The following is a 20,375-nucleotide window of genomic DNA, read 5'->3' as shown; positions in this document are numbered from 1 at the left end:
CCACTTGGATATATGTATATGAAAGCTCGGTTTTGGTACTGTGGCAGAGGTCCAAGTGGTCTTATTTCAAATGGCGCTGCGCATATATCTGTGAGGGCCTGAGAAGTGTTGCTCCCATGCTATGGAATCTTATTTTGGATGATCTACTTGAGGATGGAGTCATGTGTAGAAGTTCACGCAAGTGAGGAAAGTTCTCTGATCGCCATTCACTTGGGAGTGGCCAGAAACGATTCTTTTACATATAACTCAAGCAGCTCACGACTTCCGGCCTTTGACCAAGTATCCTCTGGGTAGCCTAAGAACATCCGTTCGAAGGCGAGCTAAAGTGAGAAGGCGAAACATCCCCTACATAGGGTTGTGCGCTGGGTTTGGCACCCGCCACGTAAAAAACTATACCAATGAAAAACGACCAACAGCCTCGGAAGAGAAACCCCCCTTTTGATGACGACCATGGCAAACGAAATACGGACTACGATATTAGGGCATGCACCTGGAATGTCCGGTCCCTTAATTGGGAAGGTGCCGCTGCCCAACTGGTTGACCCTTCGTTTGAGTCTTATGATGACTTCCACGTAAAACTTGGCGTTGACGGTTTGTCCAGGAAGAATCTCTTCCCGGCCCTCAAAAAGTCCTAGTGCCACTGAAACACACCACTTCTTGCTAAAGCAACACCTGGGTAATCCTGCTTGATCATATCAAACGTCTCTGTCGCAGATTTACCGAGTTTCACACAGAATTTAATCGCGACCTCTGTACCTCTGCTCGGAGACAACTCGTTCGTTAGCTAGGAACGCCCTCTACCGAATCCAGTCGGTGTGCGCATGCTCCGAAGTACAGGTGCTCGGAGACAACTCGTTCGTTAGCTAGGAACGCCCTCTACCGAATCCAGTCGGTGTGCGCATGCTCCGAAGTACAGTCGCGGGTTTCCGGACAAACACTGCATGTAAAGTCAAAAGTCTATGCGGACAATCCCACTTCGATCCAGGCTCAGAGAAAAACATCATCTCGAACGAGTCATCGAAAGTTGGACTCAATGGATAGACCATTTGAGACGCAACCGCTGCCAATATTTGAAAGAGATAATATTCAAAAATAAATGTCAAAGAATGTTCTTTCGAATGATAATAAACATTCTCCATTAAATTTGAAGTGAATATCGTAATGGATCACCCTTTATGGTGGCAATGTTGAAGCAAGTGAAAAATATTTATATGGACAATCTTAGGGTATTCGTGCTTTTTTCAGTTTTTAGTTTTTGAAAGTTTGAACGTTTATTTATAATACAGGGTGACCCAAAATAACGTTCATTTCGATTAATCCTCACAGTTGATGAAGTCCAAACACTGTTCAGACTGTATTTTGTACGAAATTTGCGGCTGCCAAACTTTCATTATATTTGAAATTAATTTTATTATTAATTTTGGGACACCCGTTATAATTTATTAATATATCAAATAATATTTTCTCATCTTTCTGGCAATTTGCGTATTCCATACCAAAAGAACTGCGCCGGATTGGGCAAGAATGAATTGCGCCAATTTTTGATATCTTGTTCTGATGTGAACCGTATTCCTGTGAGGATGCTCTCCATCGACCGGAACAAATGCTAGTCAGACGAGGAGAGGTGTTGTCTATAAGGCCGGTAAGGTAAGGCTTCTCAGCCGCTGTTTTCTGAATAGTTTATAATCGGTCTTGCGACATGAGGTAGAGTATTGTCATGATGAAAATCAGTGCTTCGTGTTTAATCGCGAATTCCGGCATAGCTCAATTCAATTTTATGAATTGTCGGTTGGGTTTCCCATGAATGGTTTCACCCGGTTTTAGAAGCTGAACTAGCACGCATTACCTTGGGGCCATGGATATCCGGCTTTGTCTAAACTTGTCCTAAACATTGCGTTCGTGTTTCCCCTGGCAAACCGCACGAATATAGTTATAACTCAGTGCAGACTTAGGACACACTTGTATAATGTGAGCATCATAGTGTCTTTAGTTTACTTTTACACTTGTGATATGAAGGTTGATGCACTTACCACATGATAGCGTTGCTACTCTGGGCTAGAGTGCTGTGTGTGAAGAGAGCAGTTGACTAAGAAGAGCGAAGAAATCAATTTTCTCTGGGATTCCATAGGTTTAGTTCCCTGCAAGTACATGCGGGTATCTAAAACTACGAATTCTTGATAAAGGAATGCCCAGAAAAGATCCTAAAAGAAAAGGGAAGCACAAGAAAATTTCAGCTCTTTATTTTATAATATAATCGTAAACTATACACGTAAAGTAGAGTTAAAGACTCGGTTAATAGAACTTCTGTGGGTATTACAAAGAATACCTCCAGATGTACGTTCTATTCTCAGACGGTTAGGACTGCGAACATCGTAATTTATGATCATTCTGCTGTTTTATATGTAATAGTGGTCTTTGACCGGGTTTGCTTTGAATTGCCCAGAATCGACTTAATTTTTTAAAGTTAGCGTAACATATGTATCCCCATCCCTCTCGATTTCCTTTGTAGATGAACGGATTCTAGTCTGTATTTCTTGCTTTTCTTTTTGCTAATGAAGCTCACTGTGAACTTAGATTAGCAAAGGGTTAGGCTTCTGGCAGCAAATCAGATAATATGTGCGTTGAAAGTTGCTCAGATTCCTCATTACAGGAGTTTTTAAGCTTATTTTTAATTCCATTGAAAGTAGGCAGTTTTCTAATACTAAAACTACGCACCAGAGCCTCGACGAATATATTTTCGGACCTCAACACACTTTTATTGCTTAGTTTCATCTGCAGAAATGTACTGACGAGGGATTACGAAACCTTGCAGCGCATGCCATACGTCCACAGCTATCAAATTACAATTGTTCCTGAATATAATTATTTTCTTACAATCCAATTCTAAATCAACCCTTTTCACAATCAGCTCAGCAAAACACACGCTCTTCGCACTGCGCACTCTGTTTGCCAACACACCTTGACGACACGCCCTCACAAGTGCGCACGCGCGCCTGCGCAGCATTGATTTCCGATCTGATTGACAGCTGCCCCTTCGAGCGCATGGCAAATCACTTTCGCGTAATTTTCGATAATAATAAAAGTGTCAACTAAAGAGTTGAATTGCGTTGAGCGCTGCCGATCGAACAATCGATGGAAATCAATGGTTAATGTTGTCAGTTTAAAAGGGATTTTTAAACTAAGCGTACCAAGCCGAACAAAGGACTTTACAAATCCAACAAGCAGCTGATGTTGGCACACGCCAAAAACAACAAAAATCAACCAAACGAAGGAAGTATTAGTAAAAAAGCGGCGAAAATCTATGAAATTATAGAAACGCGCACACTTTTGCGCCTGCGCACAACTACGTTGTTTGAAAAAATTGGCAAAAATATTACATTCACATATTAGCGAAGTAATATTATAGCTTGCGATTTTTAATAAATATATATTTCCGGCAATTTGCCTCACTTTCAGCCGGGTTCACTGACCCGGTGCAACGCGCCTCAGCGTTTCACAGTAGAAATCCTTGAACTGCTGCGGCTGGCTGGCCAGCAACGTGGTCCTGGTGTCTGGCGTGTTATTGCTGCTCAGAACGTTTTCGGTGCGACTCTGCGTCGCCGCGCCAATGAATGAATGATCTATTCAAAAATACCAATCAAACTGAAATTAATAGGGCGCATCAAATGAATTAGAAAAAACACATTTCAAACATTTATTTTTTTGTAGTGGTAGCAGCGACAGACATCACTCAGCCGCCACACGAACGCGTCGTCAGCCAATCGATGCATTGGTCAAATTGGACTGTGTCAGTCCAAACCACCGGCAGTCATGTGTCCTTTCCAGCAAAAAAAAAAAATTAAAAATAAAAAAAATTGCTCAACATTTGATGCCATGAACGTGCAACGTTTGGCGGCACCCTCACAAAATTATGGTGTAGCGACCAGCAGCAACAGCAACAGCGCTAGAAGAACAGCCACGCAGTGGCACGTCAAGGGTGCCGGCCACAAAGCGCTTTAATGCAGTGGACGAATTGATCCCACCATTAATTTGTAGGCACACACACACACATACATACATACTTAATTAAGAATAAAACCAATCGCATAGAAAGAATTGCAGAATAAAGCCCATATTAGGCAGCTAAACGTCAGGCACCCGAAATGTTTTTCTGTTTTTCCCTGGCATGCCGTGCAGACCCGCGCTGACCACTCGGACCCAAACGCAGGCTCAGTTAGAACCTTTACTTATACTATGTGTGTGTGCGTATGCGCGCGTTTTTTTCAAGCGCGTATTACGCTCTGTTCCTTGCTAGAATTCCTATAAAACATTTCTAATCGTTGCGCGTTCTGCTGATTGTCAGTCAGTCAGTGCTGCGTGCGGCGTGGCGTGGCGTTTTTTCTCGCTGCTCAACAAATAACATATAATTCCAATAAATTTCGCAATGTTCTTTCTACAAATATGTTTTTGTTGTTTTTGTTGCGTTAGCATGTTTTTCTACCCTAAATTCCAGCGGCGCATGCGCAGCGCATCCCTTTTATAAATTGCATTTAAATGCAGATTTTTCGCTTTTTATCAAAAACATATCATTTCATACCAATAAATTGTGGGCAGATCGCTTGATATTTGCGCTTTTTTCCAACTTATTTCATTCTCAATATTTTTGTGTTTAATTCTATTTCATTTTTATAATTTTTTTTATATTTTTTTTTCATTTTTATTTGTATTTTTTTTTTAGTTTTTTATATTTAATTTCTGCTGCGCCGCAAACCTTTTGTGAAGTTGCACTAAAATTAAATGCCTATTACAAAAATTACTGGTGTTTCGCTTGTACCATAACCACAACAACAAACAGCAACCGCAACAGCAGCAGCAAACGTAGAAGCAGAAATACTTATAATAAGTATTAATCAAGCAATAGTTGTGCAAAATGCTTGTATTTATTTAAAGCGTTTTCGATGCGTTGCTCATTCGTGTTCGATTTGGTCGATTTAGCTGAATTGCTTCGGTTTGAGTTTGGATTTTTTGCTTTATTTTTTTTACTTCTTGTGTTGTGTGATTTGACTGATCGCCAGTTGCATGTGGGAATGCGATTTAGAATCGTTTTTAATACACAGTAAGACTTATTGCCTAATTTTCGTAGTTTTTTCTTTTTCTTTTTTTGCTTGGAATGCTCGAATTCCGATGATTTATTTTATGCAAAGATCTGTGTATTACGTAGTCATTACTTAAAATATACTTATTTATATACATATTCTCTTCAAGAATTATGAGTCATATTCAGAACACTATCGTTTGCAGTAATGCTTTTCTAGCACTTCATAGAATCTCTTAACCTCTAAAGATAAGACGGGAAATTATACCAAAAACAAGCAACTTTGCAGTATTGTAAATCATTTTGTGCCAAATTTGATAGTAAAGGGTGACTAAAGATTATCGCTTTCAAATGTTGATCGCGGCTACGTCTCAGATGGTCTATCCTATGAGTCCAATTATCGATGACTCGTTCGAGCATTTCGATTAGTAACTGGCGAATGACACGCGTGATATTTTGCTCCAAGGTCTCAATCGAAGCCCACAGGAAAAGCTTAACGATATCACACGATCTCGTTGACCAATCGACTGACCCAAATCGTGAAATTATTTCTTCACCGAAGTGTTCTCTCAATAAATCCATTGCTTGATGCGATGTGTAGGAAGTGGCGTCGTCTTTTTAAAGCTAAATGTCGCCGAGATCACGAGTTTCAATTTCAGGCATCAAATAGTTGGTCATCATGGCGCGATAATCGTCGACGGTTACGTTCTCATCGGCATCATTTTTGAAGAAATATGTACCGATGATTCCTTTCCCATCTGGTCTTTCCAACGGAGTTTAAATATCTTCCTCTGCTTCCCCCCGCTTGTACGGCATCGAATACTTTCAGAGCTGGAATGTTTTCGTCCATTCGGGCGACACGATCTAGTCAGCGTAGCCGCTGTCTCTTAATTCGCTGAATTATGTCAATGTCATCGAATATCTCGTACAGCTTATCGTTCCATCGAATGCGGTATTTACCATAGCCAGTGCGCAAAGGACCAAAAATCATCCGCAGAACCTTTTTCTCGAAAACTCATAACGTCGACTCATCAGATGTTGTCATCATCTATGTCTCTGTACCATATAGCAGGACGGGAATAATGAGTGACTTATAGGGTTTGGTCTTGGTTCGTCGAGAAAGAATTTACTTCGCAATTGCCTACTCAGTCCGAAGTAGCAACTGTTGGCAAGAGTTATTCTGCGTTGGACTTCGAGGCTGACATTTCTGTTGGTGTTAATACTGGATCTAAGGTAGACGAAATTATCTACGACTTCGAAGTTATGACTATCAACAGTGACGTGAGAGCCAAGTCGCGAGTGCGACGACTGTTTGTTTGATGACAGGAGATATTTCGTCTTGCCCTCGTACACTACTAGACCCATTTGCTTCGCTTCCTTATCCAGTCTGGAGAAAGTAGAGCTAACGGTGCGAATGTTGAGGCCAATGATATTAATATCATCGGCGTACGCCATCAGCTTTGGAAGATTGTACCTGGTCGATTAAGCTCTGTAGCTCGAATTATTTTCTCTAAGAGGAGATTGTAGACGGAGCTTTTGGTATTGGTGATACCAACTTCAGACATAGCGGCATAAAGGCTGATCCTTTGCTGTCAAAAGCAGCTTTAAGATCGACGAAGAGGTGGTATGGGTTGATCTTCTTTTCACGGGTACTTTTCAAGATTTGGCGCATGGTCAATATCTGATCAATTGTTGATTTTCCAGGCCTAAATGCCACACTGATAAAGTCCAATCAGTTGACGATGGTCTTTAATCTTTCACACAACACGCTCGACAGAACCGTATAAGCCATGTTGAGGAGACTAATCCCAGGGTAGTTGTCGTAGATTGTGGGGTCCACGTTTTTGTGGTTTGGGCTGACCAATTTTAAATTCAAATCGCTGGGCATGCTTTCGTTCGACCATATTTTACAAAGAAGCTGATGCATGCTCCTTATCAGTTCTTCGTCACCGTGTTGAATAGCTCGGCCGACAATCCATCAGCCCCCGCCGCTTTGTTGTTCTTCAGACGGGTAATTGCTATTCGAACTTCTTCATGGTCGGGCAATGGAACGTCTGTTCCATCGCCATGGATAGGGGAATCGGATTTGCCATCTCTTAGTGAAAGCACTGTTACTCAGCAGGCTGAAGAAGTCTTCCATCCACAATTTTAGGATGCTCTGGGCACAAGTCATTAGATCACCTCTGAGTTGTGACCTTTCAGAAATATGTGCAATAATTCCAGGCCAGTGAATACCTAACTAATGGTAGTCACAGCAAAAAGATGAGAGTCGATGAAGGTTTATCTAAAAAAAAAAAATTAACGAGGTTACTTGAAATTTTATTTTTTTCCAATAAAATAACGTCTACGAAATCGTTAAAAATATTGCAGAAGTTTGTTGGGGAGTTAACAAATAAAAGTTTTTGAGTGGCACGAAGATGGTGAAGTCATGCGAATCATTCATCCACATCTGTTAATGACAATAACATCGAAAAAGTTACTGAAACAGTGCTTGAAAATGGTCGTGTCGGCTTGAGAGGAAGAGCAGAGAATCTCAACAAAGTTGGTGAAAAATCAATGAAATGCTCATTGTTTCCTTTGATTACATTGTGAACCACATCACCATGAATTCGTTTCACAGGGTCAAACGGTTCATAACGAATACTAGAGGTCCATTTCGAGGTTGCCTACTTTAAAAAAAAAAAAAACACAGTAACGATCGCCACAAATGCGGCAATTTTGCTTGTTTACATACCCATTGAGCCAGAAATGGGTCTCACGCCTGAACAAAATTTGGCTCGAAAACGTCGGATCTTCTTGGTACTTTTCAGGAGCAACATAAAGCGAAGCGACGTCGCTAGGGAAGGTCGAGCGGCTTCGGTTTCACACAAGCTGTATTTTGTACAATTTAAGATCTCGCCAAGTCGTTCCATACGGCTGTACGAGTTTCTGCGAATGGCGCCGAATCGACTCTCCACCGTCTTCGGGTACACTCTCAACTACAGCTGCTATATTTTCATCACTGCGTGCGGGACGTGGTCTATTCGGTCGAATATTATCTAGTAATGAATGCTCGGTCTCAAGATGGGTGATGGTATGGCGAATAGTATGCTCAGGAGGTCGATTATGTTGACCTTAAGTTTAGCGAAGCGCGCGAAACTCTTTCTTTACAGAACGTGAATTTTCGTAATAAAGTTGAACGATTTGAAAACGTTGTTCAAGTGTAAGTCCTTTCATGATGAAATGTTAAACAATACTCATCAAAAATAAAATGACAGCTTGACACGACTCACGCGTGATCTGTCAATAAAAATCAATTGAAAAAAGTACACCTACTTGAATCACCCGTTATAACCATAAATGAGAAGTCCAGCGAGAGGGATTGCCTAATGTTTGGTGGATTCTATGATAGTTTTAATTATCATAAAGCACCAACATGAGCATCACAAATTGAAGAGAAGTTTGGCAAGTCTAACGAAATTGGAGAACACACACAGATACCATATAAACTTATATATGTATATATATATAGAAATATCGACATATTTGCCTACATTTTTCGCAAGTTTCGCAAACAAACAATGCAATTAAAAGCTAGGCGAACACTGCAAGCAAACCAACGAATAATTATCAATTCTTTTACAACCTGTTTCGTGCCCCTAACTTTATGGAGACTTAATTGAAGAAAAAACACTAATATACACACATATAAATGAATATACGTTGATTTACTGGCAGGCAGAGTTGATAAGGCAAATAAACAAATAATGTACTGTTCTATTGAACAGTGCTGCAGTGCTGTAGTTGTTGTTGTCGCTGACAAACGAGTAATCAATTGACGTTATACGATCATTTGACGTCCGTAGAAACGACATTGTCTAAACGAAAGCTCAAAGTCATTTTGTTTGTGTGTAAACTAATAGATAATGCAATAACAGTAACAACAATACCAACAACAATTGTAATAGTAATAATAGGCAAGTGAAGCAGTAAATTGAGCATATGGAAAACGCACAACACCTTTTGAACGATCAAGTTCAATGTTGCTCATACGATATGTGCACAGAGGCTAGGCCGCTGCCATTATTTACATTTGTTGAACGGGTGGTACAAATGCAAGTTAAAGAAAAGATATTGTTTTTTGAATTTATTTAAAGGCAAGATTTCACCAGATTTTATTTATTTTAGGCACAAAGGTGCACCGTTAGAAGAAAAATCACACTCACTCAATTTAATTAGCATAATTCACATAATGCGGTATAATGTCAGTCGGAAGTTCGACAAGCTTTATATTAGGTATATGGGGGGCTACCGAAAATATTGACCCAATTGAACCAATTTCTGACACACAGTAATACATACTATTATCAAGAAAAGAATCTCTCCGAATTTCAGTTATATGTCGCACATATTGACTGATATTTTCTGTAAAAAGTCAGCCGTAGGGTCTGAGGTGCACCTTTCCGTTATCTCGAGGCTACAATATTTATGTTTCAATTTGGAAAACTTTTACTAATATAGTGGGATACTTCAGAGGCACTATTCCTGCCGCTATATTAATTGCTTCTTGATTTGTTTACTGAAAAATGGAATTTCAAATTGGGTTATAGAAGAAATAGGACTTCAACCGATTTCGTCTATTTTCGTACTGTAACATAAGAATGTCCGAGTAATGTTATATACCGAAAGTGGTTGAAATCAGTTGATCAAGTCTCAAAATATGTGATTTCACCTAAAAGTGAGTCACTTCTATCGTCCAATTTCGACCTCGGGTCCTGTAAATCCATCTCATACTATCTTTGGGGGGTGTATTTAGTTATTGTTTTATGACGCTTTCAGTAGCCCATTTTTTTAATTTCTTGCCCACACATGCCCCTTCCTACTTCGATCTCCCGTATCAAACAACAGCTTTATATCTCTATTTAGTGCTTTGTTACGGCATTTTATAAGTTTTCGATTAATGATGATTTGTGGGCGTGACAGTGCTCGGATTACGCCCGATTTTTTGTAAGTGAAACAAAAAACCGTTAGACTATTATACGCTGTAGCAACATGTTGCAAGGTTCAAACCCGAAACTGGTCCCCTATTCCTCTTCTGACTGCCTTAAATCATTGACTTCAACTTCAACCCTTTTTATCGCTTTTATTTCCCGATTATAAAATTGTTTTCTTTACAATCTGTAAAAAGGTAATATACTTAACTTTCTTGTTATCAACATTCTTCTAAAAATATATAGAAAAAACAAGACTAATGTCTTTTTGCATCGTATACAAATATTTGATTTTGATAGCTCAGATTGTATGATAGCTGTATGCTATAGTAGTTCGATCCCGAAATGCCGCACTTGAGAAAAATGATCTTCTTTGGAAGAAAATTTAAGAGCCATATGTATCTCAAAAACTGAGAGGCTCGTTCGGGTATACATAGATCAGCTCGTCACGCTGATGGTTTATTTATACAAGTATATTGTGTCAAAAGAGTACCCGGAAATTGTAATTTAAATTCCCCGGGTAAATTGGTAGGACTGTCCCAAAAATCTATGCCAAATATGAGCGCGATCTGTCAACCAGTTTGCTTACAGCAGCTGTTTAAGTCGGTACACCTCAGTAGTGAGTGAGGGCGAGTTTTACCATGGATGAAAATATCGAACGAAGAATTTGTCGCAAATATGGGTTTTATGTGCGAAATCATTGCGAATGTTGGAAAAGGCTTACGCCGATTCAGTTTTTCCAATAGCACAAGCCTGCGAGTGGTACAAAGCCGTCAAAGACAGCCGAGAGATCGTTGAAGACATGTCTCGTTCTAGACGACCTTCATCCTCTTCAACTGATGCAAATATTAAAAGCGTGAAGGATATGGTGCGTGGAAATCGTCAAGAAAGTGCTAGAAAGATGGCAAGAAAGCTTGACATCTCTCGCGAGTCCGTTTGAATGATTTTGGTGGATTCGTCGATTCGTCCAGATAAAGCTGAATATTTTTCAGAAAGAGTACCGTAAATAGTAAATTTGGACATGCCTGTTCGTGCGAATTCCGATCCGACATTCAAGAAGAGCATTATAACTGCCGATGAACATGAGTTTAGGAGTTCGACATGCAAACAAGTCAACAATCATCGAAATGGAGGAAAAAAACAGGTCGAAACAAAAAAAAAAAAAAAACAAAACCACATCAAAGACACTCAAAAATCATGGTGATGCTTATTGTTTTTTCGATATTCGTGGTTTGTTGCATCATGAATTTGTTCCGGAGGGACAGACGGTTAATAAGGAGTTCCATTTGCCGCCGTATTGAAGCGCTTGTGTGAGAACATTCGTCGAAAACGGATGGAATTGTGGAAGAACAATTCATTGATTTACAGGATGATAATGCACCATCGCATCGAGCCACGTTTGTTACCGAATTTAAAGCTAGAAACCGCTCCGTGTGTTTTTTTTTCTAGTTTCCCAAATTGAAATTCGCCGAGGAAAGGCCATCCCAAAAAATGCTTATGAAAAGTGTTTCGAAACTGGAAAAATCGTTGGCATAAGTGTATTACATCTTGTGGGAATTACTATGAAGGCAACAAAATAAATATTTTTGAATAATTAAATGTTTTGCGTTTTATTTACAGTTTCTGGCTACTTTCTGTATGACTTTATAGGCTGTTTTTTGTTGAACCCAATACACCCTGTTTAGAGTACAAAAATTTTAAATAATGAAGAAATTTATTAAAAAACAAGAAAAAACGTTAACTTCGGTTGCACCGAAGCTAAATACCCTTCACAGGTGCATTTCTCTTAGCAACTATGTGTTCAGTTTGTATGGAAGCTATATGCTATAGTAATTCGTTCTGAACAATTTATTTTGGAGATTATATTGTTACCTTAAAGTAATCCATGCCAAATTTCGTGAAGATACCACGTCAAATGCGAGAGTTTTCCATACAAGCCCTTGATTCCGATCGTTCGGTTTGTATAGCAGCTATATGCTATAGTAATCCGATCTGAGCAATTTCTTCTGATATTGCATTATATCTATAAACAATAACTCATACCAAATTTCGTGAAGATATATCGTCAAATGAGGAAGTTTCCCATGCAAGCATTTGATTCCGATCATTTAGTTTGTATGGCAGCTATATGCTATAGTAAGCCGATCTTAACAATTTCTTCGGAGATTACATTGTTGCCTTAGAAAATAATCCATACCAAATTTTGTGAATATATGTTGTCAAATGCAAAAGCTTTCCATACAAGAACTTTTTTCCGATCGTTCAGTTTGTATGGCAGCTATATGTTATAGTGGTCCGATATCGGCAGTTCCGACAAATGAGCAGCTTCTTGAACAGAAAATGACGTTTGCAAAATTTCAAAACGATATCTTAAAAACTGAGGGACTAGTTCGTATTTATACAGGCAGACAGACAGACCCGACATGGCTAAATCGACTCAGCTCAACATACTGATCATTTATATATATATATACTTTATAGGGTCTCCGACGCTTCCTTCTGGGTGTTACAAACTTCATGACAAACTTAATATACCCTGTGCACGGTATAATAAATAAATAAGATAAAAATAATGAGTAAAAATAAAAATAAAAAATACAAACATTTTATTTTAAACTAACGCAAGAAAACTATATATTTTTGAATTCTTAATAAATGACATCGATATTTAATAATTAAAAAAATAATGAAAATACTAACGTTTATTAAAGTAAAAAAAATTGTAATTACTTTTATTTAAGAAAACAACTTGGTTTTGGACCACCCTCTCAATGTAAGTGCACTATTATTGTATTTAGGTCCATACAAGTACGAAATTGTGCAAACATATTTGCGAGTCTCTCAATAAGTACGCTTGCAAAACAGCATTTTATCAACATTTGAGCCCGTGCACAGGGATGCCTTTGATGCAGGCCGTTTTAGTAAGTCGACTAATCGCGCTTAACCTTGCGACCAAGCCCACCGAGGGTCATCCTCCCCCTAAAACGCTTGCGAATTCATTCATTAAGAGCACCGCTGCCTTCGAAGCACTTACTCATTCAACATTTCCACAATTAATTTCATTCAATTTCACTTAAATGGAATAATTTGCATAATTTCTAGCAGCTGATTTGTACGTTGCCTCCAACGTTTCTGCCACACACACAAGTGCTGGCAAATAGCTAAATTGGGTCTAGTTTGCGCGCGTTGCGGTTTATGAATATGACCTTTGTGTTGGCGAGTGCGATCGCGATTTCATGATCAAGCCAGCAAGTAAATGTGATAAAAACGCACACATATAGATGAGTAGCGCAATGTATGTATTTGCGTGTGTGTGTGTGTTTGTGGCATAAGTTTGCTAAAATCTAGGCCAAACTTACTGATAGCCGGAACAGGCATTGACTTTGCTGAATGTTTGTTTGTAGGAGTGTGTGTGTAAGTTGATCAAATGATAATCAAGGTTTTTGAGCACTGAAACTGAAATTTGTACGCATGTGTGTGTGTGATTTACACGAATTACTATCGGAAGTTAACGGACGCGCCGCATCCGCGTGAAAACAACCAAAGCGCCCGGTTTCCTATATGTTTATATATATTATATTTGCATATACTTACATATTCTCATAAATGCGCGTGTGTGTGTGCTGGTATTAAGTAAATTACGCACTTTTATCTGCACATGCGGTTCAATGCACTCACTATCGCTGCGTTAATGCGGATTTCACACTTTATTGTTGTTCTTGCATTTTTGCGGCAACGCGCAATCGCGGAACTGAGAGCCTGCGTTTGTGCTTGTGATTGCAATTTTTTTAATTTTTATATTGCCAGTTATTTGTTCAATATTTTCTCATTATTATTTTTTTTCTTAATTTTATTTTTTTATTTATTTTTCCTTAATTTTTTATTTTTTTATTTTTTTTTTATTGTTTTTATTATTTTTATTTTTTTATTTTTTTTCCGTAAACCCTGCATTTCTGGTGAATTCCACCCGCCATATTTCCTTAATTGTATTAAATAAAGCTGCCTTTATCTCGAGTGCTCGCTGGTTGGTGTAAACTAGTATGTAGTTATGTATGTTTGTCATTTTTTGCGTCTTTGCGCCTGTTTATCAGCGACGGCCGGGCGCGCTGCGGCAATCATCACCCAGCGCCTAGCGCCCAGTTCCACTGTCAGTGCCAGTGCCAGTCGGCGATGCGCGTAATCTCATTTATATATACACATACACATACACACAAGCACATGCACATTAATATCGCTCGGCTTTTTATTAATACTCACATTATTATTGTATATTTGTTTGTATATTGCCTTATATTATGTATGTTTCTTGTTCTTCTTATTGCAATGTTGCATTGAAAGAGGTCAATTACATTGTTGTTATTGCCGCTCGCAATCAGTTTTAATTTCATTCTTCCTTTATGAGTTTGCACAAGATTTTTGCACAGATTTCTGCCTATACCATATGCGGGGGATGATGGGTATAAAATACATTAACTTTCGCTAATTTCGGTAAAAATTACAAGATTTTGTTTTATAATACAATTTTTTCACGTATCAAAGTTTCAAAACCGCTTGTAAAAAGAAAACAAGTCTTACAAAATTAGGAACTCAAGTTTATGCCGTTGAAGTCAAATATGTTCAAATCAAAAATTCAGGTTAAAAAAATCTTTTAATAAAAATTCAATAACTTACAATTCTTTGAGATCTCATTTCCTTAATAGTCATCCTTTGGGATATATAAAGGGTGGTCCATTTCGGGTTACGCTACTTTTTTAAAGAAAACCATTTATTTTTCGAAGATTATCTCCTTCAAATGTTGGCCGCGGCTACGTCTCAGATGGTCCATCTGTTGAGTCCAATTTTTGATGACTCGTTTGAGTATTTCTCTGGTAACTGGCGATTGACACGTGTGATAATTTGCTCCAAGGCATGATCGAAACGGGATTGTCTGCATAGACTTTAGACTTTATATATCCCCATAGGAAAAACCGGTCCAAAACGCGAAATTATCTGCTCCCCGAAGTGTTCTTTCAAAAAATCCACTGATTGATGTGATTGTGGGAACTTGAAGTTGAAACCAAATGTCGCCGAGATCGCGTGCTTTAATTTCAGGCATCAAATAGTCGGTTATAATGACGAGGTAACAGTCACCATTGACGGTTTTGCTCTCACCGTCAGCATTTTTGATCGATGATTCCAAAGGCTCACAAACCACACCTAACTGTTGTTTTGTTTGGATGAAATGGCAGCTCTTGAATCTCTTCAGGTTAGTCTTCGTCCCAAATGCTGCAATTCTGCTTGTTTACATACCCATGGGTCTTATCTTTGAACGGCGCCGAATCGACTCTTCACGATCTTCAGGTACACTCTCAGCCACGGCTGCTATATTTTCTTCACGGCGTGCTGGACATAGTCTATCCGGTCGAATATTATCCAATAATAAATGCTGGGTCTCAAGATGAGTAATGGTTTTGCGAACAATGGTCTATAATCCTACTTCCCTAACATTTCGGTGGAAAATTGCTTTGAAGTCTGCTCCTCAATCAATTAATATAACTAATGCAATGTGTGTAAATGCGCTTTAGACGAGTGGTCTTCAAAAAGGCCACTTCTGAGTTGATCTTTTTGGCAGCTGTTACTTGATTTATACTCAGTTTGACTTGGCATGAATAATCAGTGGTTCGGTTCGAAATACACGTTTGTTCATCAACGAAACTCACTTTTGGTTGAATTTGTATGTAAAGAAACAAATTTGGAGTGATGATAATCCATAAAACATAGCTGAAACGCCTTTACGTCCTCACGAAGACACTGTTTGTTATGATCTATGGGTAGAGAGAATCATTGGTTCATATTTATAAAAAAAAATGAAGACGGTTATGATGCTACAACTAGTTGGGACGCTATATAGTCATGATTAATAATTTTTCGTGATTGAATTGGCGGATGTTAATGTGGACGACCTTTGGTTCCAACTAGACTATGGCTACACGCCATATAGTTACCGAAGCAATCAATTTATTGAAGAAAACATTTAGTGGGCGCATTATCTCGTGTCCTGGGCCTGTGACGTGGCCTCGCTGAACTAATTTTTGTGGGGTATTTTAAAGTTCCTTGCTACGCAGATAATCCGGAAACGATGGACAACTTGAGCGAGCATATCATAGGGCATTTATACATTTACTATATAGGAATTTATTCGTGCCAGCCGCGGCGATCACTTGTCCAATCATTTTTATCAAACTCCTATCTTTGCCTTGGTCATTAAATTAAAAAAATTGGATTTTGACAATATGTGAAATAGATTTGTGGCTGATAATTTTACCATCTTTCTCCATGAAGCTGCTTATTTTTTCCGGATATTAATTAAACGACAAGACCAGACAAAATGAAGTTGTTAAAAATTTATTATTTATATGAAATTAGACAGTTATGCATTTTTTATAGGATTGGACCATTATAACATTGCAAATGAACTGATATTAAGAAAGATCTTTATAAAATATCTTTTTCATTTATATAGTAACCTTAATTCGCCGTTTGATATAAGGAATGCACCTGTAAAGGATATTATAGTTTCGTTTCACCCGAATTATATCTAAAATTTGAAAATATTTGAATATTTTTTAATCACTGTTTATTTTAGATTCTTAGTAAGATAATTTTGGAAATCATCCACTGGCATAGCTGGCATATAATTAGGCGTATACTAAGTTTTATCTAAGTCCGAATGAAGTTGCTTAATTTATCAAACTTATCAAACGAATAAATGATTTTTTATTTACTGATATTTTTATATATTAAATGCTATAAATTCGGCACAAATTGTCGAACACTATTATTTGTAATAGATTTTAAAGAAAATAGTTATTTTTTTTTATTAAAATATCGTATGATGGATGAAATCATCGGACTCTTGATTTGTTTCTATTTATTTACAGCAAGTTTTCCGTTATTCGCATGTCAACAAATCAATGTCTACTACCGTTACGCTTAACTATAGCATTCTTACCTCACCAAATGCGACCTAATAGCTTGGAGAAAGTGCCACCACTGTAAACATTGTATCCGCCAACTGCACTAAATGTCCGACCGTCCATCACAATTGCTCTACATCTGTAAGTGAACATGAAAATTGTAATTTATTGCCACGCGAGTTGGCGAAAATCGTGATGACCGCTCAAAGACTGCTCAGGGAATCAGCAATCGTCGTGTCATGGCAACAACTGGGATGTTCGTCAAAAGCGGACAGTTCAAATTGGCGAGCTGACCTCATCTCATGCATAACCAAGGCTGCAAATAGGTGAGCATTGACGGAATGATTTATGTATTGTATATAGTATCAAGAAAAGTGGATCAGATATATATCATACATAAAATCTCATATAAAAACATGCTCATTACATGCTAGGTAGTATGGCAAATTAGAGCATTTTCTAATTTAAAACAAATGCGAGACACACTTTAGACGACCGACAGTAATTACAACAACAACAAAAAGCAGCAAAAATCCATCCGAACGCTTGACATACGAATTGTTTCTTCCTCATTTGAAAAACATAATAATTTCATGCAAAATACGACATGGAAAACAGAAATAAAATGCCAAATGCATGCCACCGTTGCCGGAGCGCGGCGGAGTGCGGGGGTGCGACTGCGGCGTGCATGCATGTCTGCTTGTCCGTCCGTTTGGCTACCGTTATATACGTATGTGCGCAGAATCACAGTTATGTAAACGCAAAATGACAGAAATGCAACGGTGTTGTTGTGGTGGCGCTGCCAGCGTGGTTGTTGGCAGTTTGCGGAGGAGGGTTTGGGTAGGGGGCACGGTGGCCAACTGTCAATAATAAAAGTATCATGTTGACCATGAGAACGTGTTATAAAATTGAAATTAAGTCCACATACATAAGAATGTTACCAATGGTAAGCGCAATGTGCAGCTCGCACTGCGACTGGGCCGACCGCGAGGGGGTTCAACGCGTTCGAGTTGGTTGGCTAAAAAGTAGCATGAACGCTGACTAGTTAGCTGGCTGGCTGGCTAACTAAAGCTAGCCGACTGGCTAGAGGATTAGGTGTGTGCGAGTTAATTTAATTCTTTTTTCACTCCATAATATTTGCGATTTGCGTGTTGTTGTTGTTTGTGTGCCATTTATAAATTAGTTAGATAAATGCCGGTCTGCATAACTTGCACTTATACATACACACGCACACATGAATTGCTATGTTTGTATGTATGTTTATATATATATGTGTGTGTGTGTGTGCATATATTAATTGCAACAAGCGTTGCAGAATAATGCGACGGCAGCACTCGCTCCGGTTGAAAGGCACTTGCGTACAAGTCCCATGAATCATGGAGAAGACAGGCCAACGACATGCTCGCGAAGAACGGCGTGCCGAAGCACTAAGTGCCGTGTGATCGATGCTAACGTTGGCGCACAAAAGTTTAAATCTGTTGTTGGCAAAGAAATATCTTTCGTTTATAATTTACGTCTCATGGTGCTGCAGAAGCTGCTGACAATACGCTGGTTTAGCCACGGAGATGCGCTTTTGGAAACCGGAACTCTTAGCTTATTGTTTGGTAACCAACAGCAGGCCACTATATCATTGTATTTGTTACTCTGTTTCGTATAATAAGTTCACTCTAATTTGCAGCAGCAAGTCTGAGAATCACTCCTTACTCTCCCACTATCAGCTTAACCGTAGGTTATTATGTTTTCAAAGCTCCATAATTCTATAATTTTGCAGAATTCGACTGAGGGAAAAACTAAACAGAACCTGAAACTCAGAAATGAAGTAGCTATCCAAAACTTGTAGAAAAAAGGGCAATATTGCATTATCTTGTTTACTACAGCGCTGGCTCCAGTGATCCATTGAAGTGATAGTAGTGATGCATACTCCATCAAATATTTTACATTAATAGAGCGAGGTCCAATTTTTTCCCCTACTCATTACTAGAAGTTTAACCAGCTTATGTTTATATACAGGATCAATTAGGTAAAAGGCTTTTCTCGAGCTACTGCTTAAGGTTAGCACAATCAAGTTTACCGACGGCTCGAAAATGTTGGAGGGAATTGATGTAGGAGTCGCAGGACCACGAACCAAAGTCTCCATATCCATGAGAAGTTTTCCGAACATATTTCAAGCAGAGATCTCTACAGTATCCAGAACGAAGTTGCGCAAGGGTCACACGCGTTTCTCGCGGTAGCTGGAGCTCCTCGTCTGCTATGGGTGGTAATTTGACTCCAAGAACGCCAATCACGGGAAGGAAGTCGGTGAAGGTGTTGATGGCTCCGCTGTGAATGGCAGTCAGTACCTGTCGAAAGTTAGTTGCGTCCGAAGTCCCGTCGGCGTACTGTACGACGTCGTCGACGTAGTCGAGGAATGACCTTTTGATGCTCCTAGGGGGCGGTTCCGCTCCAAGCATATGGCTGCAGGGGTGATTTCTGCGAAAGCATCCCAGCAGGAACTACTTAGAGAGGAGTTCATTATGCTCCTTAACTGGGAGCATAAGCGTCTCACTGTGGAGGTGTTCAATGGGAGACATCAAAAGACATCCCGTCGTGGTCCGGAGTGCAGTGTTTTGACAGGTCTGAAGTTTCCTCATCTGCGTGCCACTGCATCCAGGCGACCATATGGGAGCTGCGTAATTAAGGACCAACTGATCAAATCGCTACTGCTGCAAAAGTGTAGAGAACGGCTGAAAAGTCTATCGGAACGTAACCAAGTGCATCTTATCTAGGAATGAATTGCCTGATGAGCTCGCCCGCTCTGCAGCTTCCACTAACATGGTTGGATTTGAACCCTTAATCACTGTGGGTGCTCATACCAAAAAGCAGCTGCTCCGCAAGGAAGAAGGAGTATGAAGAGAGGGGTGTAGGCAACATCTCCAAGGCATGTATTATGCCAAGTTTCTAATGGGTGGTTATAACCTCAGCAGGTTTAAATATGTAATCAACCTCACTAGGGACAAACTCAGGCTACTTGTCGCATTTCACACTGGCCATGGCAAGCTCTTACATAACATGAGCCTAGCTTCTTGTGTAAATTGCCGGTTCTGCGACAGAGAGCTAAAAACTCCAGAACAGCTATCAATTGATTGCACATTTAGTAGTCTACAGACGCTGGATAAAATCACCGGGCTCCATGTTTCTAATTAGGGATCACATCACCTCGTTAGCTTCTTTCAGTATATTGGGACTTATCAATATGCTGGGGCTAAGTGGATCGTTGTGACTTAGGAAAGTGCACAATAGACCTAAGGTCGCAGGGTAATCCTCATCTATTTATTTTATCTCATTTTACTAAGGTCGCAGTGTAATATTCATCTAATTATCTTATCTTTTCTTAGT

This window comes from Bactrocera neohumeralis, chromosome 2, assembly GCF_024586455.1.
Source record: "Bactrocera neohumeralis isolate Rockhampton chromosome 2, APGP_CSIRO_Bneo_wtdbg2-racon-allhic-juicebox.fasta_v2, whole genome shotgun sequence".
Classification (NCBI taxonomy): Eukaryota; Metazoa; Arthropoda; class Insecta; order Diptera; family Tephritidae; genus Bactrocera; species Bactrocera neohumeralis.
The sequence above is the reverse complement of the archived record's forward strand: the minus strand, read 5'-3'. Positions refer to the sequence as shown.